General features: G+C 39.8%; 2 long non-coding RNA genes across 2 annotated transcripts; one reads left to right on the forward strand and one right to left on the reverse strand.

The window, feature by feature from the left end:
- Positions 1–53: 53 nt before the first annotated feature.
- Positions 54–540, forward strand: LOC134443759 (uncharacterized). The gene is made up of 2 exons (XR_010033733.1): positions 54–283; positions 374–540. It is a non-coding gene; the product is annotated as an uncharacterized LOC134443759 (long non-coding RNA).
- A 4,673-nt stretch (positions 541–5,213) lies between these two features.
- On the reverse strand, positions 5,214–10,742 carry LOC134443758 (uncharacterized). Its single transcript, XR_010033732.1, has 5 exons — positions 10,627–10,742; positions 9,690–9,739; positions 8,987–9,089; positions 6,728–6,796; positions 5,214–5,511 (listed from the first exon to the last, which is right to left on the reverse strand). It is a non-coding gene; the product is annotated as an uncharacterized LOC134443758 (long non-coding RNA).
- Between the last annotated feature and the right edge of the window lie 2,520 nt (positions 10,743–13,262).

A 13,262-nucleotide genomic window follows, 5' to 3' on the forward strand; every position in this document is an offset into this window, starting at 1 on the left:
TAATATTATGTTAAGCATCCTTTGGTGTTTTGAAAGGTGCTATATGAAACAAAAGCATTATTATTATCATCATCATCATTCAAGAACTGCAAAGTTTGACTGTAACTGCATAAAATATGACAGACTATGCACAGGCTCTGTACTCCCCCAAGAATGTCTGTCCAGCTCACCATGCACTACATGACTGGAAATCATTACTTGACTTTGGAACTGCAGTGTATCTTCACTTGGTCATGGCATAATAAAGGCCTGTACAGCGATAATTGCACATGATCCCCTATAAGTAAGGTCATATTTGATATATCAATAGTGTAAATAGCTAAGCAATAATAATGTCTGCTAAGAATTCTGAACTATGCACAACATGTTTTAGGTATGTTTACTTCAAAGGACCTGCCCATCACCACTTGGTATGACGGATAATTACAGTACCTCCTTAGAATGTTAAGTCAAATGGGGATACACAGTTGACTTCATTTTACTCTGATGCTGAATGACCATTTTTGAATGAAGCTACACATTAAACTGAGGCCAAATATTGTGCTGTATTGTGTTACATTGGTTCTGTTAAGATGAGTTGAATGACGTTGGGGCAGAGGTGTCAAATGTAAAAGTTAAAAAGAAACACAGTTTCCTTCCAACATAAGCAACTTATCTGAGTAACCAGTGGACCTGTGTACTTGTCTTACGATCAGCTAACTCTGCACTGGTTGGATCAAGTTTGTTGTTTGTCCTTGTTAGGTTTTCAGTGTTTTTTTAGTAACAACACAGTCTATCTATCTCATTAGGTACAACAGAGTAAATGGTGTAACAGCTATGTAATGCCATGTGCTAGTGTTGTAATTACACCACAAAATCACTTTTACTTTTGACACCTCTGCTTTGGTGTGTTGTTCAATGCAGGTAAAACATGCCATGTGCTAGTGTTGTAATTACACCACAAAATCACTTTTACTTTTGACACCTCTGCTTTGGTGTGTTGTTCAATGCAGGTAAAACAAACTATGATTATTTTTGTACACATACCTTAAATCAGTGAAAATCCTGCAAGTATACTTTTATGTGTTCTCCTTTGTAGGTCCTATTTAACACATATTCTTTGGTGTTTTTACATACTCTCAAAACAAATGAATCATTTTCACACTTGGTGAAAGTGTGAGATAAGGGCAGAAGAGACCTGAAATGCAGGCTACTCTTTTGGCATTCAGGCTGCAGAAGTAAAATATTCTATACATCACCATAACAGCTTTAATGAAATATAATATACGCCATTTTAGATGCATTGAAGTCTGCAGACACACTTAAAACGGGTTTTGCCACTGATTATATTCACACCATATATCTGAAAACCCACTTGGAATTGTTTCTCCTGAGTCATATACAGTTAGGCTCAATAGATGTGTGCCATTCTGAAACTGATGAATATTCAAACTCTTGAGGTGAAAACGTTTGGGAAATACACAGTATGCAAACAAGTAATTTTCTTCCCAAATAAAGTAAGAATGTTTTGTATACACAGAAACCTTCACTCAAAACCCATTTAAGCGAGGTGTGATTTGTTGAAGACCCAGAAGGGGGGATATGTTTGAGATTCATTATCAATGGAGTTACATACAGCCACAAAAGAGGAGACATCAATACCAGAAGGGGGACCCAGCCCCCCCCCACACACACACACATACTAATCGCACCCTGCATTTAAGCATCCACATTTTATTTGAGTTGATGGGTGGATGTATGCTGTGCTAAAACAAACCTATTCCCAGGCATCAGAGATTATTGGAAATAAATAATTTTAGCAGCAGCTTTGACTTAGTACCTATCAATAAATCCTTCAAAAAACAACTTTAACATGCACATACTGTATGTGGGTACTTAAATTGACAAGTTGATGTGTGCTGAGCTGAATTAGGCTAAACCATTTTCAGATATTTGATTCAATGTTGCTATTATGGGGCAACAGGGATGGTTGGAAATACATCATTATGGCAGACAACGGCTATGGATCTTGGTACTCAAAAGTAAATAAATCATTAAAAAATAACTTAAACATCCACATTTCTACTTGAAAGGACAGGTTTGTGCATGCTGTGCTGAATTAAAACAATTTTTCAGAGATTTGATTCATTGTAGCCACTGTGGAGCAGCAGAGAAGTTTGGAAATACATAATTTCAGCAGCGAATGGACATGACTTTTTGTACTTAAAAGTCAATAAATAATTCAAAATCCACTTTAACATTCATATTTGTACTTGAATTGACATGTTTATGTGGGCTGGGGTAAAATAAAACAATTTCTGGTCATTGGATTCAATGTGACCACTGTGGGATGGGAGAGATTATTGGAAATGCATCATTTTGGCAGCCAACAGCTATGACTTTTTATACTTGTAAGTAAATAAATAAGTCAAATCCCACTCATACATCCACATATGCACTTGAATTGACAGAGTAATGTGTACTGTGCTTAAATAAAAAAAATACAGGCATGTGACTTACAGTAGCCACTGTGGGGCAACAGAAATGCTTGCAATATGTCATTTTTGCACCATACAGTGGTGACTTTTAATGGTTAAAATTCAATATTTTCCCCCAAAAACATTAAAACATTGATATTTTCAGTTATATTGATCCAGAAATGTGTGATCTACAGAAAAAATATATATTGTACCAACTTTTTATGCTTTGTCAAGACGGAGTCCAAAGATATCCTAAAAAAGTACCATCGAAAGAAGCAAAGGAGCCATGTAGGGCTTGGTATGGCAAATTCCATTTTTTTCATGGAATGTCAGCATATGGCACATATTTTGATAGGGTCTATAGTGACAAACTTGTGTATAAAATTTTAGGCCTCTAGGTGCTTGTATGTTGCTGGGAGGCGGGGCCAAAGTTCAGAAATGTGGAATTTCAAGGGGGCGCTATAGAGTCTGTGAACATAGAAGTTGTAATTTTTCTTCACTTTCCTGTTCTGTGTGATACATAGATCTAACATACCAAATTTCAGGCGTCTACCTCATTAGGTGTTGCCAGTAGGAGGGGCCAAAGATGAGAAAAACGTAGAAAAGTTTGAATTTCTAGGGGGCGCTACGGAGTCCTGCAAATGTGCTGGCTGCATTTTGACTTTAACTCATATGTTAAGTGTGTGACCTATATAAGTGACATATCCAATCTTAAGTCTGTATGTACTTCTGTATTTCAAGGGGGTGTGGCCAAAGTTGTAAAAAATACAGAAAATACATGAAACTGTAGGGGGCGCTATGGGGTCTGTGACTGTGAACACTGTAATTTGACTTTACTTACTCATTCTTTGAGGCACAAAGATGTCACATGCCACATTTGATATGTCCAGGTTGTTGTATGTTGCCAGTAGGTGGTGCTAAAAATGACAAAAAAATGCATTTCTAGGGGGCGCTATTGAGTTAAACAATGAGTAATCCGCAATAAGACTCCTATCCCATGTTTTGCGTGAAATAATGATGTTGCATACCAAATTTTGTCCTCTTATGATGAAAGGACGTTAGAAAGGCAAACCCTAACCCTAAGATTCACAAAATCCATAGGCCGAATAGCCTGTGGTACAATGAGCCCAGTTATTGAAAGTTTATATGAGTATGTGCTGCTGTCAGGGATTACACAAATTGCTCTTAAGAGTATGTCACCTCTGGCTGCTTGATTAATGTCAGGGAATGGAGATTTGCATGTTGTTTAAATGCATAACTAGGGAGTTCTACAGAGCCTTGACTGTGTAAATTGTAGATTACACACGTTCTGGTTACAGTGTAAGCACATGTCACCATGTCATAGCATGTAGATTATCAAACCACATTCCATCAGTGTGTAATGTAGCTGGAAATGCTATGTATTGATATGTCAAATGAAGAGTTCAGATGCAAAACCCCATTTCTAAAGACCTGCACTTCTATATTTTTAGAGAACCCCATTGTTGGTTTGGTTTACATCCATGTACTTGATAATACATATAAATATTTAAATTACATAAATAAAATAAAAAAATATGCAATTTTGATAGTTTTGTATTAAATAAAAATGAATGACAAAATTTTTCTGAAAAGGCAATTAGGGGGTTTTGCATCTGAACTCTTCAAATGAAGTGCACAAAAGGCAGCATGGATTAATTTTACATTGTTGTATTTCCATTTTGAGTTCACAACACCAGTACCTAAGACTCCATAAGTCAGTGTTAGCCTTGTATCGTATTGTATTGCCCTTGTGAATATCTTTAACCTTGACCAAGGTGCACAATGTCAGAGATCACAACATAAAAAAGACCATTATAGTTTAGTGCATCAACACGAACATGTTTCATTAATTCCAAAAAACGTGACATTATTTAATTGCAATATAATGACATACACTTCTGATTGATTTGGACAAATAATGGTAAATACAAAATGTAGAATAGATTCGATTAACTTTAATAATGCAGAAGGAAATAATGGTGTACAGCAGCAAACACAAGTTATAATATTGCAAGAGAAAAAGCTCCCATCCACAATACTGTACAGTACACAGTAAACCGACAACACAAAAGTGTTAAGATCAAATAACTTGGGGGTAGACCTCATGGTCATCCCAGTGTCCTTAAATTTCTCCAATGTTGCAGTGCATAGAGTATTCCTTCAATAATAGTCCAACATGGAGGAAAAGGTGTTCTACTGGAGTTGTTACTTGTGTATCTCTCTCTCTCTCTCTCTCTCTCACACACACACACACACACACACACACACACACACACACACACACACACGCACACACACACACACACACACACACACACACACACACACACACACACACACACACACACACACACACACACGTTTTGGAATCTTCAGTCAAAGAACATCAACAGTGCTGACTCTACAACAGGTGGGTATACTAAGAAGCTGGCACAGTAGTAAACTAGGTTTGGTTAACCTTGAGGCAGAGGTAAATCATTTAATAGAAGAGACTGGAATCCTAATTTTCTTAACTAAATGACGCTTGCAGGTAGACTGAAGATATTTAATCACACATTCATGATACTGAAGCGCTATGCAAGGGCGCAGTATCGTGGTGTGTCCTTTCAAAGTTCTGTTACCCTTCAGTCAAGAAAACAACCACATGATATTGTGATAGTGCTCCCAGGCTTCAAATCATCATTATTATTTTGAAACGTTATTATTAACCTTTTGCACCCTTTTCTACGAATGAACTATCATGGTTTTTATTTTTATTGTATAATGTTGGTAAAGGTAAAAAAATGAATTAAGTAAATATCACAATGCATTGCAAGAATACATGTATCGCAATGCATCGAGATCGTATGGCATTGTGGCATGTGTATCGTGATGCGCATTGAATCGTGATGCATAAGTTTTGGGGGGGGGAGTGGAAGATGAATGACATTGTCCAGGGTCCAGCCAAGGCTGTCAGCAGCTGAATAGGCTTTGGGCCAAGCAATCCACGGTGCAGCTCTTTGTTGCGGTCACATTGGTTCTTTAGTTACACCTGAAAAAAAAAAACATGTAACATGGCATGAGTATACACATGAACAGTTCAAAACCAAAATCAATGTTACAGGGTTTTAAATGGCATTGTCATTCAGTGTAACGGATACCTTCTGCTGACTGTAACGGTAAAAAAACATGATTTTTAAATTGTTTCAAGTGAATGCATGACAGCCGAGGCTTTCATGAATTCACTGGGAAAAAAAATAAAATAAAAGAGTCATGTTTTTTTACCGTTACACTCAGCAGAAGGTATCCGTTACACTGAATGACAATGCCATTTTAAACGTCTTTGACCCTACAGTACAAATACACCGAAAGCAACAAAAGCACCCAATGTAATAGACTTCATATAGAAAAGCACGAGTAGTGAAGGTCATCCTGCATAGTCACCACTTTGGGCTTCAGCGACCTGCCAGTCAACGCTCCAATTCATCATGAGAGGCACACATGATACCACTGAGTTTAAGGTCCAGACCAATAACTCAGTGCCACAAAAACTATGTATATGAGGCTTCAGAAGTAAGGTTAACAAACATTATACGGCCATCCCTCTAAACTTTCAAGAAGCTTGTGAAGACTCATCGCTTCCAAGAGAGCTTCCCTGCATAACAAAGCTAACCTCTACTCAGTTTTGTCTTGCTTCACACTCAATAGGTCAGTTAGTTTATTGCCACACCTTGTTTTGTCATGCTTCACTTGTATACACTTCAAGATTCTCATCACTGATGAATCCCTTGACCCCCCTCCACGTCCTCCTCGGATGCCAACCTCCTCACTCCCATCCTCAAGTACTGCACCCAGGGGAAAGAGACTTCGCCACCAGTGCCAACCACCCTCTGGAACTACTGTACCTCCACCTGCCCATCCGATAGTCTGACTCACTGCCATCATTCAAACACATCCTCAAGACCCACCTTTTCCAAACCATGTATAACACCAGAGGCGTCCAGTGCCACTAATCGCCATCATCTCCTCCCTCCAGATCTGTTGTTGCCCTTTGTTTGTCTGTTTTTGTACTGCCGTTTCTTCCTACCTCTGTCCAGCCATTCCTTATACTGTGTGTTTGTACTGTCTATATTTTTTTCACTTGTAAAGCATCTTTGACCATCAAGAAAAGCCATATAAAACCCAATTATTATGATTAAATTGGATGGGTGAAATTGAAGAGAAGTGAAGAGTGAAATCAATAGAGAGGAAGTGACTGAGACGCTTACCTGTAATGTGGCTGTTCATCGTCGTGCTGTAGCTGAGCTGTACGTTTAGCATGGCCCATTCAGCAGGAACTGCATTGACAGTGTGGTAGAAGAAGAGAAGATGAGTTGAGAAACATGGATTAGACTACGTTCTACAGTAATCCACCTTCTTGGATCATGTGATGGCCACTAAGAACATCACAGGCAGGACAAAGGAGCACAAGTAAAAATCAGAATATGCTATTGGGAGCCATTACAGTGTGTGAATACATTTTTGATGCTACGTACTGTAGACAGTAAAAGTAGCTGGGACGATGAACGACTGAGTGTTCAATCACCTCCTAACCATCTGTAACTATGTGTATGTGTGTGTGTTTTGAGGGAGGGAGGGAAGAAGGCAGAGAGAGAGAGAGAGAGAGAGAGGGTCTTTCTCAAATGCAAGGCCAGTGTCCTTCCAAGTGTGTCAGCCTAATTAGTCATGCCCAGTGATAGGATACCCTTTATTAGTCATACCCAGTGATTGGATATTCTGTAGAGTTCACCAAAAAATATCCAATCACTGGGCGTGACTAATTAGGCTGATACACTTGGAAGGACACTGGCCTTGCATTTGAGAAAGACCCAGAGAGACAGACACAAAGACAGAGACAGAGTATGCATCATTCCAATCATACATCCATGTACTTGTCAAGTGGAGATTTGTGATGGGTTAGCTGAAAGCCTGAAAGTAAGACAGCCGTTTGCCACTTATCTTAAACATATCAGTCATTACGTTTGGAAATGTGTTTCATTATGATATAATCACAAAGCCCATACCATGACACACCACATTAATGACAGCTGAACTTGACCTACTTAATTGACACAGTCATCTAATGCTCATTTGTGGTTTGGCCATGCATGAAAGTGTAGAGACACCATATAAATACTTAATAGTTGAAAGACTCTAATTCGAACCTCTGAGCCCAAGACCAACACCCCAACCATTAGGGATATGAATAAAATTGTCATGGCAGTGCATTGCATCAATTGACTTATGAATGCAAAAAGTATCAGGCAAGTATGCAGGCAATGTATTGCAATAACACAAGTATCGTAATGCATTGTGATAGTATTGAATCATGGCATGTGTACCATGACGCTCATTGAATCATGAACTCCTTGCCAATACTGTCATACCATACAAGAACACACTAACTGCATATCTGGTCGAAATTGGGCATAGATCAGAAATCCAGACCAATTTTTTGACACAATTTGTCAGACTTACAACTTTTTGGAAATCAGGCGGATTTTTTCTCAATCGGAGGTCAATCTTAGGTCACATATCGTGTAGCATAGTGGCATAGTCTTTTTTTTCTTAAAAGCACCCCCTTACCTGTGCCCAAGGCAATGAAACCACTCACCCCCAACCCAAACTTCTAGACATGTATGCACTAAAAATGATTTAAGTGATGAATTACAATGATTCTTGCTTGAGACATTATCAATAAAAACCTAATGACTTTCCATGGGGATCAAAACATGTTTTACATTTGTAATCTGGTTTAGATTTTGCCTAATTATAATGTTTCCATGCAGCATTTTGGCTGCTATTGAAAATATCTAGTATATCTAGAATATCTAGGCATACATCAGTGTATGCCTAGTGTATGCCAATTCCCCTTCACCTCATCATAAGTCGGCCAATGCCCTTCTAAGCATTACAAAACAAAATAGACTAATGTCCCACAATGGCAACTAAGCCATGACCCATTAGCCAGGCTGTGCCCTCCAAGTGACGAGACACTTTCAGCGTTGCAGCTAGTCAGGTCAAGAGCAATGCAAGTACTTGTCTGAGTTCCAGCAAATACGGGAACTCCGTTGATGATAATAAGGCTACTGACCCATCTCAGCTGTCTCTTTTCCCTAACACCCTCTGGGGGGGCTTTAGTGCCACATTGAGACACACTACCCTAAACAGACACCTATGGCCAATGTTGATTTTCTTTTTGAAGAGACAAACTGGACATTAGTGAGGGAATTCACTTTTGCACCACCGTAGTTACACAAAAATTGAAAATATGTCAATAAGCTATATTTGAAACTTTTTTCAGTTGTATGCAAGGAGGTCTACTTACTGTATCATTAGTTGTATGCCTTGCATATTAAAATCATTCCATGCAAATTTTGGAAATTGCTTCTGTATTTGTGTTCAAAATGTTACTTTTCAAAGGGGTGTACTATAATTTGTATGCATTGTATGTAGCCTACTGTTTGGACAGTGAAAGTAAAACAAACCTTTTAATGTAATTTTCCATGGTGAGGCCGCACACCGTGACTGTCAGCATGTTCCATCCTCCTCTCCTTAGCATCGTCCTCCATTACAATCTGTGTTGAGCTGCTGTAAATGTATTGAGAATTGTTACAATCAGACAATTGCAATTTACTTTTCACATGGAGATTTACTATGAGTTAGATGAAACCACTTTTGCCACTTGTGATAGCGCTCAGACAGTCATTGTGATGTAATCACAGAGCATTCACATTCATACTAATAAGGATATACGGAACCTTTATATTATTTCATGCCTTCATCTTTAAGTAAGTTACTGTGCAGTTAATTAACTGTAGGCTATTGTTCTGCAGAAAGTTGGGGTTAGGGGCATTGCTCAATTGAAGTTCGGTCACAGCAGAAAGTATAGGGAGACCACACAAATTCTTTCCCCAACACCCCAACAATTTGGGCATGGTTAACTTAGTAGGCCTACAGTACATGTGACAGTAACGTCAAGCAGTAGGCTACTGACAGAACCTGCCCAAACTCAAAATACCCTAATGTCAACGGTTCAATCACTTTTATACCCAGTAAAGGGTGGATTGAGACTTGAGTCATCTTCCAATGCAAAGTATGACTCATCATACATTGCAAACTCACAGTGTATGAATTAAGTAGTGACTTAATTCGTACACTGTGAGTTAGTGTACATCTTGTGTAACATACCATCACGTCCCATGCACTCCGTTGAAATACTTTCTTTTCCCCTGCGACACCTGGAAACATAAATGAAAACAATTTGAAGAGAAGAATGCACAGTGGATCAGTGTTTTTATAGTACACAAGAATGGTGCAATCAAAACACTACTGTTATATAACTTAAATGGCTTCCTTGGCTTTTACTGGATTATCTGAGGAGTATTCGTTCATTGCAAGTACATTAATTACCATTCTTTTATGGCAGGGGTGGGGAACCTTTTTCATTCAAGGTGCCACTTCAAATTCATCCGAGGGACGTTAAAGTCCTGCTAGGGCCATATTATGAACACAAACCTGGATTTCCCTCTGCACTTTAGGACTATATTGAAGCAGTCACCATTAAAACAGACCCCACCTTCTCTAGGTTCCCTAAATATAACTTAGCTGTATTGCAAATGTGTTTTCTAAAATTGCTTTACAATGTCATATTTCATGTGAAGCTGCATAACATTAAAACTATGGGGGGGCAGATAAAACTGCCTCAAGAGCCGCAAACGGCCCTCGAGACATAGGTTCCCCATCCCCACCCCTGTTTCATGGGCTTTAGCTGTGGGTGTACCCTCCCGAATCGGCTACTAAAAAGCCCTTGCAAGCAAGCCCAAACAGCCACCTTAACAGTTTCGTCAGAACGACGCCAAACGAGGATGGGATGACTAATCGTTCCCTGGCTGTTTAGATATTGAATCAATACATTTCACTCAAAAATAGAAGCTCAAATATTGTAGTTCCAGCGCTCAAATGTGATTTGACGAAGGCTAACCTAGCCTGCCCATCTTGAAAACAAGCTTGACGAACGGCATATGAAAAACAGTTTGACACGACCCAGCTGTCAAGAATGCCAATGCATGTTACAAAAATATTGATAGTTTGATCCTATTAACGGCATCAATGTAGGCTTACTTACCAATAAGGACAAGGAGAGAACAATTTCACCGTGGAAGCAAATTGTCAACAACTTGGCTGTCAACTGCTACAGGCATCCGCAAGGAAATGACATCATTGCAAGCGCAATCATTTCCAAACTTCATTTATTTATTTTTTTAATCCAAAAAAATAATCACGTCCATAAAAACAGCAGTAGGTTAAATACTCAAAAAATGCGACATTATGGGCAACTATTCGATTAATCCAGCACATTTTTTTCAAATTTCATAGGCGCACGCAAGCCCTCTTCAGGAAATGACATCATTTCTATTACAGTAGGAAGCAAATGTTTAGTTTTTAATTCATCCTGAAACTAATCCGATACGGTCCGAAGAACAAACATCGGGGAAATAAATATGCCTATTAAAAAGGTATGCAATATATGCCGCATCTACTGTATAAAACTTTATTCGGATAAAATATTATTTGCATAGAATATTAATCAAATTGTCCATAAAGTTCGATATTAAATCGTGGCTTTTTAGGATAGGGCTTCGATGGAAATGCTGTTGTAGTGAGAAAGCAGGTAGCCAAAATAAATGTTTATTTCTGTTATAAATGCGTGCCGTGTCCTTTCATGGACCAGAACAGCCTTGCTGCGCATGTGGATAAGAAAGCTTTTCGTTGTGCAGCTTGCAGCATGAAACTGCCTTCGCATCGGATACAGACGCAAATGGGCTGCCTTTCACTCGAACGCCGACGCCACGGGTCCTGACAAAGCGTCTGTATTCGAGGTAATGGGGGTGAGAACGTGTTGGACTGCCGGGCTTTCTGATCCTGGTCCATCTCGCAAACAACTTGGGGTTAACTTTAAATGTAGCGAAGGGGATGTAATGAATTTTACCAGCATTGTGAACGTACAGTCATACATTATTTTGGCAACGGTAGCCTTCGACAGCATTGCGAACCTCAGTCACAGTCCACAACAGCATTGTGAACTTACACAATCACATTCCATATTTTTGACAACGTAGGCCTACTTAATTCGACAGCATTGTGAACCTAAACGATCTGCGGGGGTGGTCACTGTCCATCTCGCAACAGCAATGATAACATAGGCTATGGGCCAACACAATCACAAATTCCATATCTTTGGCAGCGGTGGTAATTAATTTGACAGGATTGTTTCCTGCATGCGGATGAACAACTTTTTAGGTGAAATCAAATGCACTTTGTGTTGGAGCTGGCGCGGCAAAGGAGACTCTCTCCCTGTTCCTTATTGTTGCTCAGAAAGGCGCAGGCACGCCGGTGTTCAGTAGCCAGGCTGCGCCCTCCTAGTGACGCAACACCTTCGGCGGCAAGTCTATGATAATCAGGCAAGGTGCTCAGTCAGTGCTCACCGTGCGCACCTTGTGGCAGGCAGTGAAATAGCAGCGCACGAACGAACGAACGAACAAACACAGACAACACAGAAACCCAGGCGATCACATAACCTCCTTGGCGGAGGTAAAAACTAAATTGAATGATTTTAAGGAGTAGGAACAAATGGCCTTCTTTCCAGGACAACCTTGTCCCTAATTGTCATTATAGTACATGTCATAGCACATTTGACCAGTAGAGGGTGCAGAGAATATGCCTCAAACTCACACATGACATGAGGTTCTTTTCAATATCCTAACTGTGGCCTCACGCTTCGCTGATGCCCCGTCTCCGTGGAGAAAACATTTAACTTTCCCCGCTGTCACTCTAGCCACAACAACTTTTTGGGGGACTTTTCCCCCTTTAACATCTTGACTAGGAATTGTGCTTTTGCGAGGTATTGAATAAAACTTTTGTGGTCAATGAGTTCATCACAAGGCCACAAGCACAAGGGAGGACGGGAGTTTGGATAATGGAAAGAGCCCGTGTACCGTGAAGGAAGGAGTGTCCTGTAGACAGGAAATGACATCATGCAAATGAAGTGAGGTCATGATGCACAAGCTGGGTGTGTTGTCTCTACTGGCTCATGTTTAATATTACATTGCTCACCCACTGACAAAGTGCTCTGCTCTGAGGTCTGTGGTGGCTCTCTAAAGGCAGAGCAAAGCACTCAAACAGCAAGAAATGTTGCTCCTCAAACACTACAATGTATACATTCTATATACTTCATAACAGTAGCCTATGCCATCAATTCATTTTGACCTTTGGAAGGGATACTGCCCTAAAGAGCAAAAAGACAGGTACTGTGCAGCAATTCAAACAGAGTAAAATGGCTTTAAAATAATTCCGTAGACCATTGTAGTTTGGGGGATTATTGACATTTAGCTGTTTTGAAGCTCAATCATGTAGTATATTTTATATGTCATTAGTTATTTTCAAGAATGCACTGCCTTTCTGCTTCATAATACACCACCGCCCTGACTCTATGAAAGGCACGAATCCACAGCCGTATTTGTCGTTATTGCCGTTAGAGCCGTCATCCCTGTGGCAGCACTCCAATACAGTGCTGTAGTACTCGAGTCCGGACTCGGTCCGAGTCCGGTCTCAAGTCCGTTTTTTTATGGACTTGGACTTGTCTCGGACTCGGTATTGTTTGGACTCAGACTTGTCTTGGACTCGGACAATGGTCTTGCCAAATTAGGCTTTTGGACTCGCCGGGTCTGTCATTAAGTTTTGTTTAGAACACTGGCCATCATA

This window comes from Engraulis encrasicolus, unplaced genomic scaffold (assembly GCF_034702125.1).
Source record: "Engraulis encrasicolus isolate BLACKSEA-1 unplaced genomic scaffold, IST_EnEncr_1.0 scaffold_369_np1212, whole genome shotgun sequence".
NCBI classification, from domain to species: Eukaryota; Metazoa; Chordata; class Actinopteri; order Clupeiformes; family Engraulidae; genus Engraulis; species Engraulis encrasicolus.